Genomic DNA, 18,214 nt, shown 5'->3' on the forward strand with positions numbered 1-18,214 from the left:
AGATTTACTTATTTATTTCAGAGAGAGAGAACATATGCATAGGAGTGGGGGATTGGCAGAAAGAGGGTGATCAACAGACTCCTTGCTGAATGTAGACCCCACATACACTTGATCCGAGGACTCCTAGATCATGATCTGAGCTGAAGCCGGGAGTCAGAAACTCAGCGAACTGAGTCACCCAGGCACTCCCTAATACAAATGCTTATATCTACATTTTTTTTTTCTAAGAACGGATAGTGTTTTTTATGTAATATCAGTTATTAACATTTAATAATAGACTAATTAAATATTAATTTATCTTTTTCTTAATAAGACCTGGAGGGAATAGGACAAAGAAAGGTAAGACTAAATGGAAGGAAAATAACAACAGGCTTAAACCAGTTGCTCTCAAACCACACTATGCATATAAGTCACCTAATCAGATCTTTAAACATGAGAATGTCCTGGCCCTACCCCTAGCATATCTGATTCAAATGGTCTAGTGTAAGGCTGAGATTTAAAATTAAAGCTGTCCTTACGATTCTAATGTACAGTCAAGAATAAAACTCTGAATCAGAAGGAGAGGTGGTGTACAAAAGGTGTACTATATCTATTAGGGAAAATTCCAGAAGTATTAGGCACTGGAATAAGATTTATTTATTTATTTATTTATTTATTTATTTATTTTTCTTTTACTTTTTCTTTTTCGTTTTCTTCCTTTCTTTCTTTTTTTTTTGGGGGGGGTAAGTTTTTAAAAAATGGCAGTGACCATTTTGTATTGGTGAAATGCAAAGATCTAGTTGATCAAATGTTCTGAATTAATATTAGAAAGGGAAGAGATCAGTAGACCTCAGAGTAGCCAGAACAATTTTCCTTTTGCAAAAATGAAACTTTATACCCATAAACAGCACCCATTTTCCTCTATCTCCAAACTCTGACAACCATCGTTCTATTTACTGCCTGTGATTTTGACTCCAGATATGTCATGTAAGTAGAATCATACAAGGTTTGTTTTATTATGACTAACTTATTTCACTTAGCCATCATGGCATAATATCCTTCTCTTTAATCCATATTATAACATTTGTAGCGTACTACCAAACCCACTCCCAGACTCCCAGGATTCTAATGCCTAAAGTTCACGTAAATTTTTCAGATAGAGCTCATTTTAAACAAGGGTTGTCCATTTCTCATTTAGAGAAGACTCTGAAGAAATCTGTTGCATGGTGTCCATTTCTTTTGTTAGGGATTATCCAAGAAATGTAGTGAAACATCTAGTAGGTGATATAACTGTTTCCTATCACATTCAGCAAGAAAATTAGATATAATTTGAATTTATCTCAAACTTTAATTTAAAAATGAAATGTAATGAGAAGAATATATAAAGAAAAATTTAACCAAAGACCTGACCTGTCATGTGTGCTTGCTATTATTTTGATTCTCCAGTGTCTGACAGGAAACTGTATGCTTTAGTTCCTTTTCTGTTTGAGTTCTGTGTGCTTAAATCACCCACAAGAATCTGAAAATTCTAAATAAACAGATCCAGTTCTGGTGTGCTCTTTAAAATGGAGATGAAAGTCTCATGACATTATTTAGTATTTCCAGCCTCCCCAACTCACTTTCGAAAGAAAAGGAGACTCACAGTAGCCTACAGAAGGGCAATTTTTACTTTTTTATTTTTTGGGGTTCTGTGTCCATAGGTCCAGGAGGAGAAACTGATTGAGCTTAAAAATAACTGCAAACTAAATTTAGGTATTTGACATCTATCTATCTGTAGGTTACTGATGATGTTAGAGTGATCAGTATTGTATCAGTTGAGATTCTTAAGTAAAAATAAAACAAAGCAACTAAAGTTATACTACAGATACTTTCTCAAGATTATCTAACAAATGGATACATACAAATGAAAATTTTAATTTAAATTTGATTAATTTAATGTTTCCTGGGAGGATATGATGGTGGTTTTCTCTAGCAATTTGTTTCTTGTTTAAGGAGATGACTGTATCTATCTTAAGGATCAGAATTAGACCAGCTGATTTTATGTAATGGCTTATTTTTAAATATATGTTACTAGTTCTTGAACTCAAAGTAAAAGACAATTCTCACCCCCCCCCACTTTACTTCCCTACTTAATCAACTCTTCTCAGGAGACTGTAAGAGAAGCAACTAGGTTAAAAATAATGGCAAAATATTAGTGATTTTTAAAAGTGTGTAATTTTATCACTACTTTAATATATATGGAGAAATTAATTTTCATTTAGGTAGCTAACTTTTATTTCAGAGGTAACTAATACTCTCTCTTTTTCTGAGCACTTTTTATAATTAACTCATTATGGTCCAGTGCTAACTGTATTGTGCTTATTTCCCAGACAAGATATCTGAAGCTAAATGGTTTTGGTAGATTGTGATCAGAGCCAGGCCTTGTTAGAAGACCTGATGCATATATATTTCTAGTTTGTTTCAGAAATTGAACCTCAATATCATATAAAATGCATTTCTTATATCTACCTCAGCATGATTATATTGTAAAAAAAGGAAGAAAACACATAATCCAAATTGGATTTTCAAAAAACTGTAAAAATGTTGCAAAATTCACACATATTCATGCATTGATAATCCAGTAGTCATGTTATTTCTTATTTTCCTGAGGAAAGGAAAGGAGAGAGAATAACAGGAGAGAAAATGAAGATTAAATGATATCCTACCATTTCTGCACCAGACATTTCCAAATATGTCATACAATTTATAGTCAAAGCACAGTTTTAAGATTGAGTATTCCCATTTAGAGATGAAGAAACTGAAGGTCAGAGAATTTAGTTCAGTTCCAAAGCTTGGATTTAAGATCAGTTGTGATTTCAAAACCTTTGCTTTATCTACATTTTGAAATATGAGTGAATTTGCATGAATAATTAGTGTTGGAGGAAATCACAGAAAAAATCTCATCCAAAGATATTTATTGCATTTACACCTTTTGTAAAGTTTCAAGCCAAATGATTCTCAAAAGCAGAAAATGTACTTCATATGATGATTAAGAACTTTTTAGCAGAACCAAAGTTTTCTTCTGAAATATTCTGTTGTATCATGCTTCAGAATATACACTTCTTAAAGTGTTCCATTCACATTTTAAAATAGGTCTGTACGTTCCTAATTTTTGGTCTGTACTTCAGAGATAAGCTTTTCCATACATTACATCAAGACTGTGAATTTTTAGATTCATTTTATTTGATTAAATAATACAAAAAACATTATATTCCAATTTTCCGAGTCTTCCAAAATTATTGCTTTGATCATGATATCTTTTCAACCTCTAGTTCAAGGGGAGTAAACCCAGGGCAACTTTCCTTCAGTTTCTCTGCCTCCATTACAATTTAGCCTTGACCCTGGATGACCCATTTTTAGGGCATCGGGACAATTAAGCAGGGGTCTCACTTAATGAAAGGCAGAAGACTATGATAAAGTCCACATGGGATAAAAATGGGAGGAGAGTTGACATTTTTACAGAGTAATGATGATTAGTAAAAAGACTCTCTCCCCTTCCCCCTTTTTCATTCTGTGCACAGATTCAAGGCTAGGACCCATGATCTTATTCTTAAATTTACCATCTATAGACAGAAATATAGCAGAAGCTTTCATCACAAATGTCTCTCATTACAGGAAAATTCTTACCCTTATGAAATAATACATTATCAAAGAAAAAAAAAAGACCTGCAATAACAGATAACCTGAGCTTATATTATGGTGCAGCCTCAGGCTACGTTTGTGGAAATCAGCAAAATGTTAAGGATTAAGCGGAGAATCAAGTTTCACGGATGCATCAAGGACAGCGCAAGAGGTGTGTGTAGAGAGGTTTGGATTGTGCGTTCCTCATGTCTTTAAACACACCTGATTAAAACATCATTATAAATATGACAGCATGTGTGGAAGATGGTAATATGAGTATTTTTCTGCTTTCTCTGTAGGATCTCAGACCTGGTGAGAGATTCCTCATGTCGTTGAAATAGTACTTATTTCCATCTCTGCTGTCATGCCCACTCCATTTCTCTCTCTCTCTCTCTTTTCTTAAGCCACTTTATTGATAAAGTGACTGATAAAAAAACAAAGATATTCATCTTTAACACATGCCATTTGATGAGGTTAGAAATAAGTATATACCTAAGAAACCATCACTATAATATACCATCTATTACCTCAAAAATTTTTCTTCCCCTTATTATTTATTATTATTATGCTTGGTGTGTGAAAGTGTATGTCTGCATATGTGTGTAATAAGAGCACTTCACATAATACCTACCTCCTTAGCAATGGCTACTCTTGCAAAAGTTCATAGTGTGAGCAACAGTTAACCAAGTAAACAAGTTGTATCTTTCTGTTCACCTGGTTTAGTACCATTTTTTGCCGTGGATCTTCTCTGTTGGGCATTGATTTTCAGTACAATGAAACTCTCCGTTTGTGCCCACATGCATCTTCCCCAGATCTCTTCATTGCTGACTTCTCCAGCCAGGTCGGTGGCCAATCTGCTAAGCCATTGGGATCATGCCAACAGTGTGTTGCATATAACACAGGACTCTTGCTAGGGGCCATATATCAATTAACTGTCATTTATAAGGCATTGATATGCTATTCTCTCTACTTGCTTTGAAACGGCACCCTCGGAATCCACTTCTGAGGTTCCCTCTGGATTCCTTGGCCTGCATGCTGGTCAGTCCTACTGCTTTTTGGCAAATAACATCTTCCTTCCTGTAATAGGTCGAGCAAGTCCTCAGTTGATCTCTGCCCTGTGACTCTGCTTTTGAATATGCTGGCCAGGAGATGAGATGGTAACAGATCCCTAGGAGAGCAAATACTGTCCTGAAACGCATTGGCATATTTGAGGCTTTTGTGTAATCATCAAGTGAAAGGGAAGACCGTTTCTTCCAGTAAGGGGCATAGCCCACTTCAACAGGCCCAGAGGGTTTGAGAGAAACTTGGAATTCAGGGTCATTGAATATAAAAATTTCTCCTTCCCAGATATCTCTCTCTCTTGTCTCGAAGTCCTCTCTTTCCCTATCAGAACCCTGATTTTTGGCATAGTAGACTTTTCCTGGCTGAGAATTTAGCATTTCTTATCTTCAGCTGGCGACTGATCTTCAGCTATATCCAGTCTCTCCCTGCAGGAGAAGAATTCTCACTCAGTGAGTCTAAGGGCTCCTGACTCTCAAACTGTAGCTTTAGGTTGTGGATTCATATATCTAAGCTTGTTATTCCTTTTTTTTTTTTTTTTTCTTTTCATGGAGTCAGTGATGCATAGAGATAGCTACCCAGTTCCATATATGCTTGCTATTTCTACTTCATTTCCCATTATACCAAAAATTATTACACCAGCCAATGCATTCTTTTCCACCTGTTCCCATCCCAGTACACATGGGAAAGTCCTAGGTTAAAAATCACACAGCTGTAATATATAAGGGATAACAAGACTACTGAACTCCTCCCAAAGCCATTCAGGGTGCCATGGTTGCTATCCATCCAGGAAGAAATCACCTCCAGAATCCCATCCTTAATGTCTGCCATCTACTTCAGGTTCTAACTGTCTTAGGTCAGGTCTCCTAAAAGTAGAATTTGGATCAGTGAATCTTATTTAAATGATTTATTCAAGGAGTGTTCTCAGGAAAGGAATGAAGGAAGCAGAATAGGACAGGGGGAAAAGCTAAAGAGTAATGTGGTCTTGGCTGGCGCTCAGCTTCAGTGTGATCTTATGAGAAACTAACTCTGGAGCACAAATTAGAACACAATATTTCCCACATTTTGTACGCTCTAGGGATCATCAAAAATTTTTGGTAAATTTTTAATAATGTTTTAGGCTTTGGGGGCCATTTAGTATCTGTTGCAGCTACTCTGCCATTATAGTGTGAAAAATAGTGTATAAACAAATGAGCTTGGCTGTGTTCCAGTTATTCACAGAAACAGGTGATGATGGCTTGGATTTGAGCTGCAGGCTAGCTGCAGGTTGCTGTATCTTGCTGTAGGGAAAAATGGCTCTCATTTGGCTGAAGGAAATTTTCCAAAGGAGAGTATAACTCTCCTGATGAGTCCTGATGGTCCAACATGCCAGCAGAGGACAGTTACCAGTATACTGGCAATAAAGGGCATTTAGGTAGGATGCCGTCAATATCCACTGTAGGTGGACTATCAAGAAGACTTCCAGGAGGCAGGGGCAACTGACCTGATTCTTTAAGGAGAGCTAATGAAATAACAGCACGAGTAAAAATGCAAACGCAGGTTGTAGTGTCATGAATTCAGAGAACTAAAATCATTTTGGAATTAAATGTGATCAGTGGAAGGTGAAGCTGGAGAGATAGATAAAATATAGGTTGTGGCAGGCATTATGTATTATACTAAGAACATTGCACTTTACTTTGTAGGAATGAAGAGCCATTGGTGAATTTCAAGTAGAGAGGAAAAATGGTTTTTGCAGTGAACTTGCAGGAGCCAGTGCAGATAGATATAGATAAATAGAGAATTAAAAAAAAAGATTTATTTATTTTCAGTGTTTCAGAATTCATTGTTTATGCACCACACCCAGTGCTCCACACAATACGTGTCCTTCTTAATACCCACCACCAGGCTCACCCAACCCTCTATCCCCCTCCCCTCCAAAACCCTCACCTTGTTTCTCAGACCCTCAGTCTCTCATGGTTTGTCTCCCCCTTTGACACCCCCCAACTCACTTCTCCTCTCCATCTCCCCATGTCCTCTGTGTTATTCTTTATGCTCCACAAGTAAATGAAACCATATGATAATTGACTCTCTCTGCTTGACTTATTTCACTCAGCCTAATCTCTTCCAGGCCTGTCCATGTTGCTACAAAAGTTGGGTATTCATCCTTTCTGATGGAGGCTTAATACTCTGTTGTGTATATGGTCCATATCTTCTTTATCCATTCATCTATTGAAGGGCATCTTGGTTCTTTCCACAGTTTGGTGTCTGTGGCCATTGCTGCTATGAACATTGGGGTACAGATGGCCCTTCTTTTCACTACATCTATATCTTTGGGATAAGTACCCAGTAGTGATTTTTAATCATATACTATCTAAAACTTCATAAAATGTGTGTGCTTCAGTTCCCTTTTAGACCCAATGTGTGATGACTTTGGTCAGCTTTGATGCTGCCCGCTGATGGTGGCATACATCCTCACAGCGAGTTTCAACAATGAAGTAGGAGTTGCATCTTTGATCAGTATTTTTTTTTTTTTTTTTTCATTCCTGGCTTCTTATGGAACAGCAGCAGATGTTTGAAAGGTGTTTCTCTAGATGTCAGGGTAAAGTTTATGACCATGAGATGTAAGCTTTTGCTATTGCTCAATGAAGCCAACTGGTCTACATTTTAAGTGACACCTTAGTCTACTTAGTCCCATGCTTTGCAAATAATCAAATTCCTTTTGTACCAAATATCAGGGAACCACCTGTTCAAATGAGAGGTTGTCATAATGTATACAACCTACATGATTTTTTTGGAAAACAAAATACCAACAAAGACACCCCTCCATATTTGTGTGTGTGTGTGTGCGCACGTGCATGTGGTTTCCCTGCCTAAACCCTTCATTTTCCACTATTTAGTCCAAGACCAAAGGAGGGAGCTATCCATCAACAACCTTTTAGAAATGCTCTTTTAAGAATATGTAGGCTGGTTTGGAATGACAATACCCTTAGAAGAAGGGAGAGCAAATAAGAGCTACCTTGATATCTTAAGCTTAAGGTGATGGTTTAAACCAGCATAGTCTCAGTGAGAGAATGTCTAAGGACATCAACGCTCTTAGAAGATGGATCATTCAGGTAAGAGGTGGGGCCTCTGAAAAGTAGATCAAAGACTTTTCTTTTCTTTTTTTCTTTTTTTAAATTTTTATTTTCCAAGTATCTACAAAAAATTTATTACCATCCACAATAAGAAACAATAAACTTCATTTTAATAAAGAAATTACATTTTTTTGCATCTGAATTTGTTCACTTGTTAAAACAAAGTCTATATGTACAAGCATGTGGCAGACATGTGCACTAGAAAGTTATTAATATAGCTCTAATATATATGTAATACTTTTACTCCAAAGAGATGACTTCAGGTGTTTATATTGTATGTTAGAAAGGGAAAATTTTTATTAGCTGTTCTTTTGGAGCCTAGAGGTTCTATAAAATTCTGACCTATAACAACAATGTGTTGCTCACATTTAGTAGTTAGTCCCCTAACTACTAAACTGTTGTTTCTGGAATAAACAATAAAGTTTTCTTTTTGATAAGGGCAGTGCAGTACTAGAATCATGTACACTGATGGAAAAGAAAGTGTTCAGTGACCAAAATCAGGTATTTTCTGGGAGTTATAGATTACATTTATAAATTTGCATTGAATGGCAAGGTTGTGAGGAGCAAAGAACATTTTTAGAGAGTAGATAATAGGCAACGATTGCAAAACATGACTAAAGTTATATACATCACTCTTCCTGATTGCCGTATAAAATAATAAATGCTATTTAATGCTCCCCATAGGGGAAAGTAATTTTGCTTTCATGTCTCCATTCAGCATTCTTAGCTCTGTAGAGTTAAGGTAACTTGAACCCTAGTTTAAATTGAAAAAAAAAAAAAAACGTCAAAATAGTCAAAATGAGAGAATCTGCATTCACGTGAAGCAGCAACCTCAATTCTTCTCCCAGTCCTCAGGCCTATTCAGTCGAGCACCAAACATGGCAGCTGGCTGCTAACTTACAAGGAAGCATAGTGAACTTATGGCATATAGATTATGACACAGTTCTCTTTAATAAGCAGTGTTCCTTCCCCCAGTTTCCTATCCATGTTCTTGGTCTTAAATTCCTTCCATGGACATCTTATTCTCCCCTCAACCCACCCCAACCCTGGTCAAGCAAGGGATTAACTTCCAAAGCCTAGTGTGCTTGGCTTTGAATTATTTTGTGTCCTATTGCAGTAGGATCAACTACGTATCTCCTTTCAGCTTTCTCTATTTCCATATCCACAGATAACCCTCTGGATATGATTTTATGTGTGAATATAGCATAACTAACCATTAGCCTTTCCCCATTCTTTTATGGAAAAAAAGTACATTTTGAGTATAAATCCAAGTAAGTGAGCCAAAATAGTTATAGCTCTATGTCCAGCAGCATAGTCTGGTGGGCCACCTGTCATTATAATTACTGACACCTGAAAGAGAGAGGGGCTAGTCTGAGTCATGGGTTACTTGACTGGAGGCTGTGTCAAGTTTAAGAGAAAAGATGGAAGCAGGAAAGAAACAATAATTACTCCATTTATGTTCAAGAACTAGGTAAACCACATTTTAGTCAATTAATTTTTTTCAACCTTTTGCTGGCATTATGACATTCATTTTCCCCTTTACTGTGGAAATTTCTAAAGTTCTTAATTACTTAAAAGGAAAACAGGATTTTATCATTGTAATCATCATTGGAATGACTCCTAAAGAGACCATCTTGAAGCCCAAGGTTTTTTTGTTTGTTTGTTTGTTTTTAAAGATTTTATTTATGTATTTATTTGACAGAGAGAGAGACAGAGATCACAGGCAGGCAGAGGCAGAGAGAGAAGCAGGCTCCCCACTGAGCAAGGAGCCCGATGCAGGACTCCTTCCCAAGACTCTGAGATCATGACCTGAGCTTAAGGCAGCGGCTTAATCACTGAGCCACCCAGGCACCCCATTGAAGCCCAAGTTTTGCCCCTGGTGCTAGACAAGTAAAACTACTTCTCACCAAATATAACAGAGAAATAGTAAGAACCAAGCTTCAAGGTTATGAAAAATGTGAAGGGACATGTTCTCACCTGCAGTATTCTAGCTCCGGATTGAAAATTACATCATTGCCTACCTACTCTAATAGGACCAAAGTCAATGGAAATGTGGCATGAGACTATTAGCTAAGAAGAGTCTAAGATTTAGTGTCTGAACTTTGGAAGATCTGATAAGGTCTTGTATCAGCTCTTATGTATCCATCTGGACAATATGATATGCTTGAGAGATTGATTGATTTTTTTTCATATTTAGGTGGTTTCTCCTTGTATGTGTGTGTGTGTGTATGTGTGTGTGTGTGTATATATATATATATATATATATATATATATATATATATATGACTGATTATTCCTTCAAACATTAAATTAGGATGAATAATTGAAGGGATAGCATGTTTCTTCTGAAAAGTTGCCAGTGATAGGTCTGGTAGTCTCTCCTAATCAAAATATTGATGAAATACCATGTCCATTTATGGCTTTCATGATTTAAGACAATAATAAAAATGTATGGTTTTCTGAATTTAGCTCACAATATTGAGTCTATTTAGTCTGAATCAGAAAGGGTGAGAAATAGTTTAATGGCCATTCTTAAATATAATTTCTCTTTTTTCATTTCTTCTAATAGAACTGATATATTTTTTTTTCTTCTGCAAACTTAACAGTTTTCTTTGTAAACTTAACAAGAAAACTGCTATCAATATGATGAACATCTTCATAATGAACATTCTTGGATAACTGCTGAGGATTTTTTAGTTGCCTCTGCTGGAAGTTTTCAAGTCATATATGAGTGCTTTAAATTGTCTTTTTCCAGATGAACAAAATGGCCTCTTTCATTCCCTTCCAGTATCTATGATTGCATTATTTTGTAAATTTATATTTTGTTTTATAAAATATTTTGTTTGTAGTGTGTGTATATATATATATATATATATAAAATCTATCTACAAAATATATATCTATAATGTGTATTTATATAGTATTTATATATTTTATATAATAATATGTTTTGTGTATCATGTATATGCAGTATTTGAGCAGTGCTCTTCAAAAGAAATTTTTGTGAAGATGGAAATATCCTGTATGTGTGCTGTCCAATATGGTAGCCACTAGCTACATGTTGCTGTGGAGTTCTTGAAATGAAGCTACTTTGAGTGGAGAACCAAAATTTAATTTTTATTAATTTTAATTTAAATAGCCTGGGTGCTCAGTGGGTTAAGCCTCTGCCTTCAGCTTAGGTCATGATCTCAGGGTCCTGGAATTAAGCCCTGCATAGGGTTCTCTGCTTAGCAGGGAACCTGCTTTCCACCCCCTGACCCCTGCTGCCTGCCTCTCTGCCTACTTGTGATCTCTGTCAAATAAATAAATAAAATAAAAAAGCCTGCATATGCCTTGTGGCTACCAAATTGGAAAGTACAGTTCTATGGATTGAATTTAGATTTTGGTTACCTTTAGTCCTAGTTGATATAATTAGTTTTATAGAAATGGTAATAAGCTTTAACATTGGAATGGAAGGAGAGTTAGCCACTAGTGTTTACATCTGCCTTCTCCTGTGACATACATGAATTGATACATTTTGTCAGTAAGGAGTATTTATGGTTTTCGTTTCTCATTCTAGATTTTGAGTGAAGAACCTAACTATCTGTGGAAAAGGTTGAATCTCCTTCCTGAGACACATTCATAATATGTCCTGAAGATAATTTAAGGGAGTAAGATTGATAGGCATTGTTTAAACAGAAAAAATAGAGTTAATATAAATCTTTTCCAGTTTGAGATGGTGACATTTATGGAGAAACTCTCCCCTCCAGCTTTAGAGATGATGCTATTTCACCAGCTGTTAGAAAAATTTTTCTCTCTCCACTCCCCTTATAAACAGAATCCACTAACCGGGCCCAATTCATTTCTTTTGGTATATAGAATGATTCTTTTTTTTTTTTTTTTTTTTTTAAACATATATTTTTATCCCCAGGGGTACAGGTCTGTGAATCACCAGAATGATTCTAAAGGACTTCCTGTATTATTTTTCTTGCTGTCTCCATCAAAGTTGCACTCAGAGCACCAGAGACCTTGGTTTGGAGTAGAAACTACTGGAGTGTGGAGTCAAATAGCATTCTTCTCCATGCTTCAGTTGGGGGAATGTGCTCATCTGTGTCTCTCCTCTTTTGCCCACACATCTCCCATAGGGTGGTAGAGGAACTCAACTCAGTATTCACTTTCAAAATATCACACCCTTTATGCCAGCAGCTTATTATCTTTTTTACTTTAGAAAGTTCTGAAATTTTAGCCTGTGATGTTCAGAAGCCAGTCACTGTTCACTGGAATGTCCTCAAGAGCTTAATGATTAGAATTTTCTGTTTTTCTTTCTGTCACCCTGGGCTTAGAGCAAAGTATCCTGGATAAATGTTGACTCAGCTCTATCTACTTCTTTAAGTGCTTTACTTTCTGTTTCCCAACTTTTTAAGCAAATACAGGAAACAACACAAGGGAAACAACTTCTTCATGTGCCATGGTTTCAAAATCAATAGCACTTTAATTGCCAAACAATTTTTTTCAAACTTTAATGAAGAATGGATTAGTTGGTGGAATGGGTGAAATTCAAGCCTGTATCATTAGTTCTCTTCGAGGGTCCTTGCAATATTTTTTGAAATCTACTAAGTCACTGTTTCTGGTGGCTCCTGTTTCAGCATCCCACATTTTTAAGTGAGAAGTATCTAAATTGTTTCAAAGGAAAAGGCTGTCTTTTCATGACCACATACTCATAATCGTTTCATCAGACATTGCTACAGTCACTTATGTTCAACAAAGATTGTTTGCAAGAGAATTAGATTGAATTTTGAGTGAGTAGGAGGTTGGTGACACTTTTATCTCTCTGATTTGATCTTCTGTTGTCTTAAAACTACTTAAACTACTTCTGTTGCCCTAAAACGTAGCTCCAGACACACAATGAAAGTTAACATTTATACAATAAACAGCTAATTCTGTAAGGAAACTGGCCTTCTGCCTACTTAATCTTGAAATTTTAGTTACATAAACAAAAGTAACCTAAAAACCAGGTATGAGTTCAATGTTCTGTTGTTTCAGTTTGGATCTAGTTGAACTTCTTCACTTTTATCTCCAACAGACCAACAAACTACATTTTAATAATAGTCACATAATTTTTTCATGTATTTGCATGGAAGGGTAATAGTTGAAATCAATAGTTCTAAATTTCCCACAGCTGATTTTTTGTCACCTGTGCGTCATCTGATCCAGCCAAGAGGATTTCTATAAGTGGGGCACAAACAAATAAAGAAAGAGTTGTCATTTCTGACTCTCTTTGTGTGATTTTCATTTATATATATATATATATATATATATATATATATATATTTAAGATTTTATTTATTTATTTGACAGACAGAGATCACAAGTAGGCAGAGAGGCAGGCAGAGAGAGAGGAGGAAGCAGGCTCCCCGCCGAGCAGAGAGCCTGATGCAGGGCTGGATCCCAGGACCCTGGGATCATGACCTGAGCCGAAGGCAGAGGCTTTAACCCACTGATCCACACAGGTGCCCCAAGTATAACAATATATTAATAATTGCACATTATAGATTATAAAACTATCGAACACTGTGTTACTTGGATCGTCTTGGAGGCACACACTGTGAGTTAGAACTTTAATCGGTTTGCTGAGTGTGAAGTGGGGATCGAGAAATGGAGAACACCTGAGAAAAGTGATAGACAGAGGAGGGGTTCTGTGGGAGAACCTCAGATCGCAATGTATGTCTGACCAAGTCTAACCAACTCACCAGAGACTGAAGAGCAAAAATCACCCATTAGAGAAATCTTGCACACAGCCATAGTGGCCAAGCCCAGTAAGCACCCCTTACTCAATCCCAGGAGTAGGATTGTCCAGGGTTGTCCAGGAAGAGGATGGCCTTTACTGGAGAGCTGACGCATCAGGTCTCAAAGGCACTAAGAGCTGAGAGCTTTCGGGTAGCTGCAAGCCCTGATGCTCAGCAAAAGAGCGATCCGAGCAGTGTTTTTCCATCTCTTCAACAGCAGACATACAAACTGTTATTGAAAATGCACTTAATGAGATGGATGGACTTTCTAAATCAAAGTTCACTTATCTGTGTGGGTAAATATTGCTTTATTATTATAAAGATTCAGGGCTCAGCATCAGTTATATTTTGTAGGCTCTTAAGCCCTAAGAAACTATATTCACATAAACAAGCATATTTTTTACTTCCTTCCCAATATATAGCAACTATCCAATAATTTTAAATCATTGAGAATTGTTTCTAATAATATATGAGCTAACAACTCTGTTTCATGAAATTCAAAAATCATAAAATCTGCTTGCAGAATCCCCCCCCCCCCAACTTATTAGAGTCATTCACTTTCTCAGTGCTCAGGAACTTTTCTTTAAAATTTCGCCAAGATTTATTAAATCATAACTTGTTATGCATATCACTTTTTCATCTAGAGATCCTATGTTGAACCTGTATAATCAGAAACTATTATAAATGTCCAAATGTTTTTTAGCACATATGTATATATATATATCTTTGCTAAGCCAGATAACTTTTGATACAATGTTTTTTATTTTAACATACATTTTAAATATATTTTCATCACATCTTTTTTAGCTATAGCTTTAACTCATTCAGTTTAAAAACCATATCTGTTAGGGAATCTAATTAAAAAATCAAGTCCTCATTTCTTTTTCTTTTTCTTTTTTTTTTTAATTAATTAATTAATTAATTTTTTTTTTTTAAAGATTTTATTTATTTATTTGACAGACAGAAATCACAAGGAGTCAGAGAGGCAGGCAGAGAGAAAGGAGGAAGCAGGCTCCCTGCTGAGCAGAGAGCCCGATGTGGGGCTTGATCCCAGAACCCTGGGATCATGACCTGAGCCTAAGGCAGAGGCTTTAACCCACTGAGCCACCCAGGTGTCCCTCAAGTCCTCATTTCTAACCATTTGTCCAACTTAGTTGTATTTTTTCAGAAAATTTTTCTTTATTTTTCAATTCAGATACTATTGTTAATTCATGTCTCCATGATATCAGTCTCCCTCTAAATTTAACTCCATTGTAAATAGATATAAGACAGACTTTTGCCATAAGTTTGTTCTTTTGATGAACTGCCATTTTTAATGTTTTACAGTACTGTCTACTTTGGTCTCACAAGACACTTCTTTAAGAGTTACTCTTTCTTTGACAATAGCAAGGGGAAGGAAGTGGTGAGTTAGTTAAATAAAAATTGTCAGTATTTCTGCTGCATCACTTTACAATATATTCCAATATATTTGATTTCAGTATATATGGCCACCAGCCAAAGTACAGTGTTTCTAAACACTGTATTTTGTCCTTAACAGAATGATGTAGATAAGATAATACAAGATAATTACAAGATAATTTAATAAATACAAGATAATACAAGATAAATATGTGGGCCCTAACATGGTGCCTCGATTACAGGAGGCTCCTTGTTACCAAGGCTTCAAATTCTGAAATCATTCTTTAGTTTGGTGTCCCACAGTTTTTATACATGGGACAATTTGCCATAGTAAGATTCCAGATGGCTGTGAGATGGACCTTTTATGAAAGTTTTGAGGATGACTGTGAAGCGGGAACTGGGAGGAGAAAATGGCCTGATGCCTACACCCCAAGCACAGTTCTAGATCCATTTAAGGGAAAGTACCGATAGAACTTCTCCATCTGGAGATTGATTTCCCTAGAACTATTTATGTTATGGAAAAGCTTTGTGTATTCCCTGGGATATAAATATTCCAAAGAGAAGCCACTGGTCAGGAAGAACAGGTGAATGAGGATTCTAGTGGTTCTCAACTTGCAATGATTTTTACCTCTCAGAATACATTTGTCAATGCCTAGAGACATCTTCGGTTGGCCTAAACCAGGGATGCTGCTAAAACATCCTACGCTGCATGGGACAGTCCCCACAACAACCATTTATCCAGTCAGAGTACCAATAGTGCCAAGTTAGAGAAACCTATTCTAAGTCTCACTACTGAACATGATGTCCAAAGGCCAGCCATCAACATCACCTGGAAATCTGTTAGAAAATGCAAAATCTGGAGTCCCAGATGACTTTTATTTATGTTAAAAGTGTGAGAGACCTTGAACTTGGGAGTTGCGGTGGGATCGCTAACATCTCTGATGGTCTAGTCTGCATGCATTCCAGATGTACTGTGAGAAACTGCTGTATACATTTTGAAAAGTTTTCTTTCCTTCATTCAGATTTGTAGGATATGTGATGAAAATCCTTTTGGATTAACTAAATACAAGATAAGCATTGTCTTTATGCATCTTTAAACAATGACAATGGATTAGATATAAACTAAAGCCTTTGTGAAATAGACAATATTACATTTGAAATCAAGACATCCATTTTAACAGATAGTAACCTTTTTGTTGTCTTTCCATTTACAAAATTTAATTTAAGCTTGGAGGCTATTTAAAAAAGACAAAATACATCTGCTAACACATCTGCCTCACATGCAATTTACATGTAAACGTTGTCCTTGTCCCCATTTTGTTTTGGGTAATTTATATGCTCAGAATTCAACACAACTCCTCAAGCCATAATACTTATTTTCCTTTGCTTTTCAATTTAGAATTGTTTTCAACTAAGAAAAGTGGAGAGAGATAAAGTATACAATAATTATTAAGCTAAAATATTGTAAAATATCACAAGATAAAATGCCAATTAGAGCTAAATTCATAATACTAACCCTTTTTCATCCTCTATCAAACTATTCCCTGGTGGCAAAGGTCATTAGCTATTTCAGGATGATAAAATGGCAATTGAAAAATTCTAATTTCTGTTCACTAAAATAAGCAATCAATTCTATCAAGGTACTGGTATCTGAACTTTTTCAGAAACATCTAAGATTCTCAAGGGGCCCATCTTCCTTAAGAAAATCTGGTATAGCAGAAAGTATTACATTTAAGTGAAAGCTATATAGTTTCTTGAGAAAAGTTGAGTCTGTTTGTATTACTGAAAGTTTTCTTTCTTACTTGTATTGCTCCCAGCATTTAAGCTTAGTTTCTTTAACAGAATTCCATGGGGATAAAATAAATGTTCAATCCATTTACAGATCTTCTGATAAAAGTCTTCTGCAGTGTAGAGATTTAAAAAAATATATATTCATTTAAAATTATCTTTATTATTTACTTCAACATGTTCTTATTGGAGACCCTCATCACTTTGTGCTTCAGCTGCTGTAGTAAATGATTAACTGCTTTCTCAAACTGGGGCACCTCCTACTGATCCTCTCGTGTGTCTTTGCATGACTTTCTACTTGCCATGACTCTTTTCAGAGCTCATAGGCACTCTTCCTCAAGTTGACCCAGAAATGTTCCTGCAGCATAGGGTTCTCTCTGGCCTTCAAGTCTTTCCACTGTGTAGCTACAAGCTCTTCATCTGTCTTCATTCACATTGACTATTTCCACCCTTGCTTGGAACATGCCATCTTCTTCTCTGTCCCCTATATGCTGTTATCAATTCTGCATCTATAACCTTGCTCATTGTTTGCTTTTTCCCTGTTTAGTGCATCCTGACTTCTGCCCTCTGCTGGTCTAGATCATAGCCATCAGTGAAAGGCTTGTCCATTGCCCACCTTGTTCATGAATCCCTCCCTGATGGATCTACCTCTAGCTCATAATAACATCCTTTAAAAAAAAAAAAAAAAGTTCTCCAGCAGTCAGTATATTACAAAATGTATTGTACGATGGGGAAAAAAAAAATCTTTTATTATTTCTTCTTGCTTCTCAGTATGATGCAGCTGTGGTTTAATGCATGGACTTCCAGTTATACCTAGTGTGGAATGCTATTTTAACAAATCGTTCATTAGCCTAGATTAATGCCAAAGGTACTTGATGTTTATGTGCCGAAGTTCTACATTTGTGTGATTTTACCTAACTGGTAGGATTACTGTGAGTAACTACTTAATATATGAACATGAGTAATTACTTGTTCTATGAAATGGACTTGTCAGAGTAGTAAGCATTCCATTCAGGTGAGATCCATATTGTCATCATCATCATTGTCATCACCTCTTTGGTGGAATATAAGCTTAGACAACGCAGAGGTCAGCTATTATACTTGCCCTACACCCCTATACACATAATCAGTGCTGAGCATATTGCGGTGACAATAAATATTCAATGATTAATTCATTTTAGTCATATTTGGCTCCAGCTTCTACTCCCCAGGTTGTGCTAAAATTGTTCCTCTCTTACTGTCTTACTTCAGAGGATATTATTGTGCACTGTAAAATGCCCCAGTCTTTATTTTTTCCTGCCCTGAGCATCCTTATCAGAGGAATATGGTAAGCTGGACATTTGACATATGTTCTCATCAGATCAGGTCTTCTCATTAGATCAGGTCTTCTGCAGACAGACACGAATAGTGAGTTTCATCGTAACCATTTTAGAATGAAACTTGCTTACAAGA

Source organism: Mustela putorius, unplaced genomic scaffold (genome assembly GCF_011764305.1).
Source record: "Mustela putorius furo isolate JIRA1106 unplaced genomic scaffold, ASM1176430v1.1 tig00000129_pilon_pilon_pilon, whole genome shotgun sequence".
Lineage (NCBI taxonomy): Eukaryota > Metazoa > Chordata > Mammalia > Carnivora > Mustelidae > Mustela > Mustela putorius.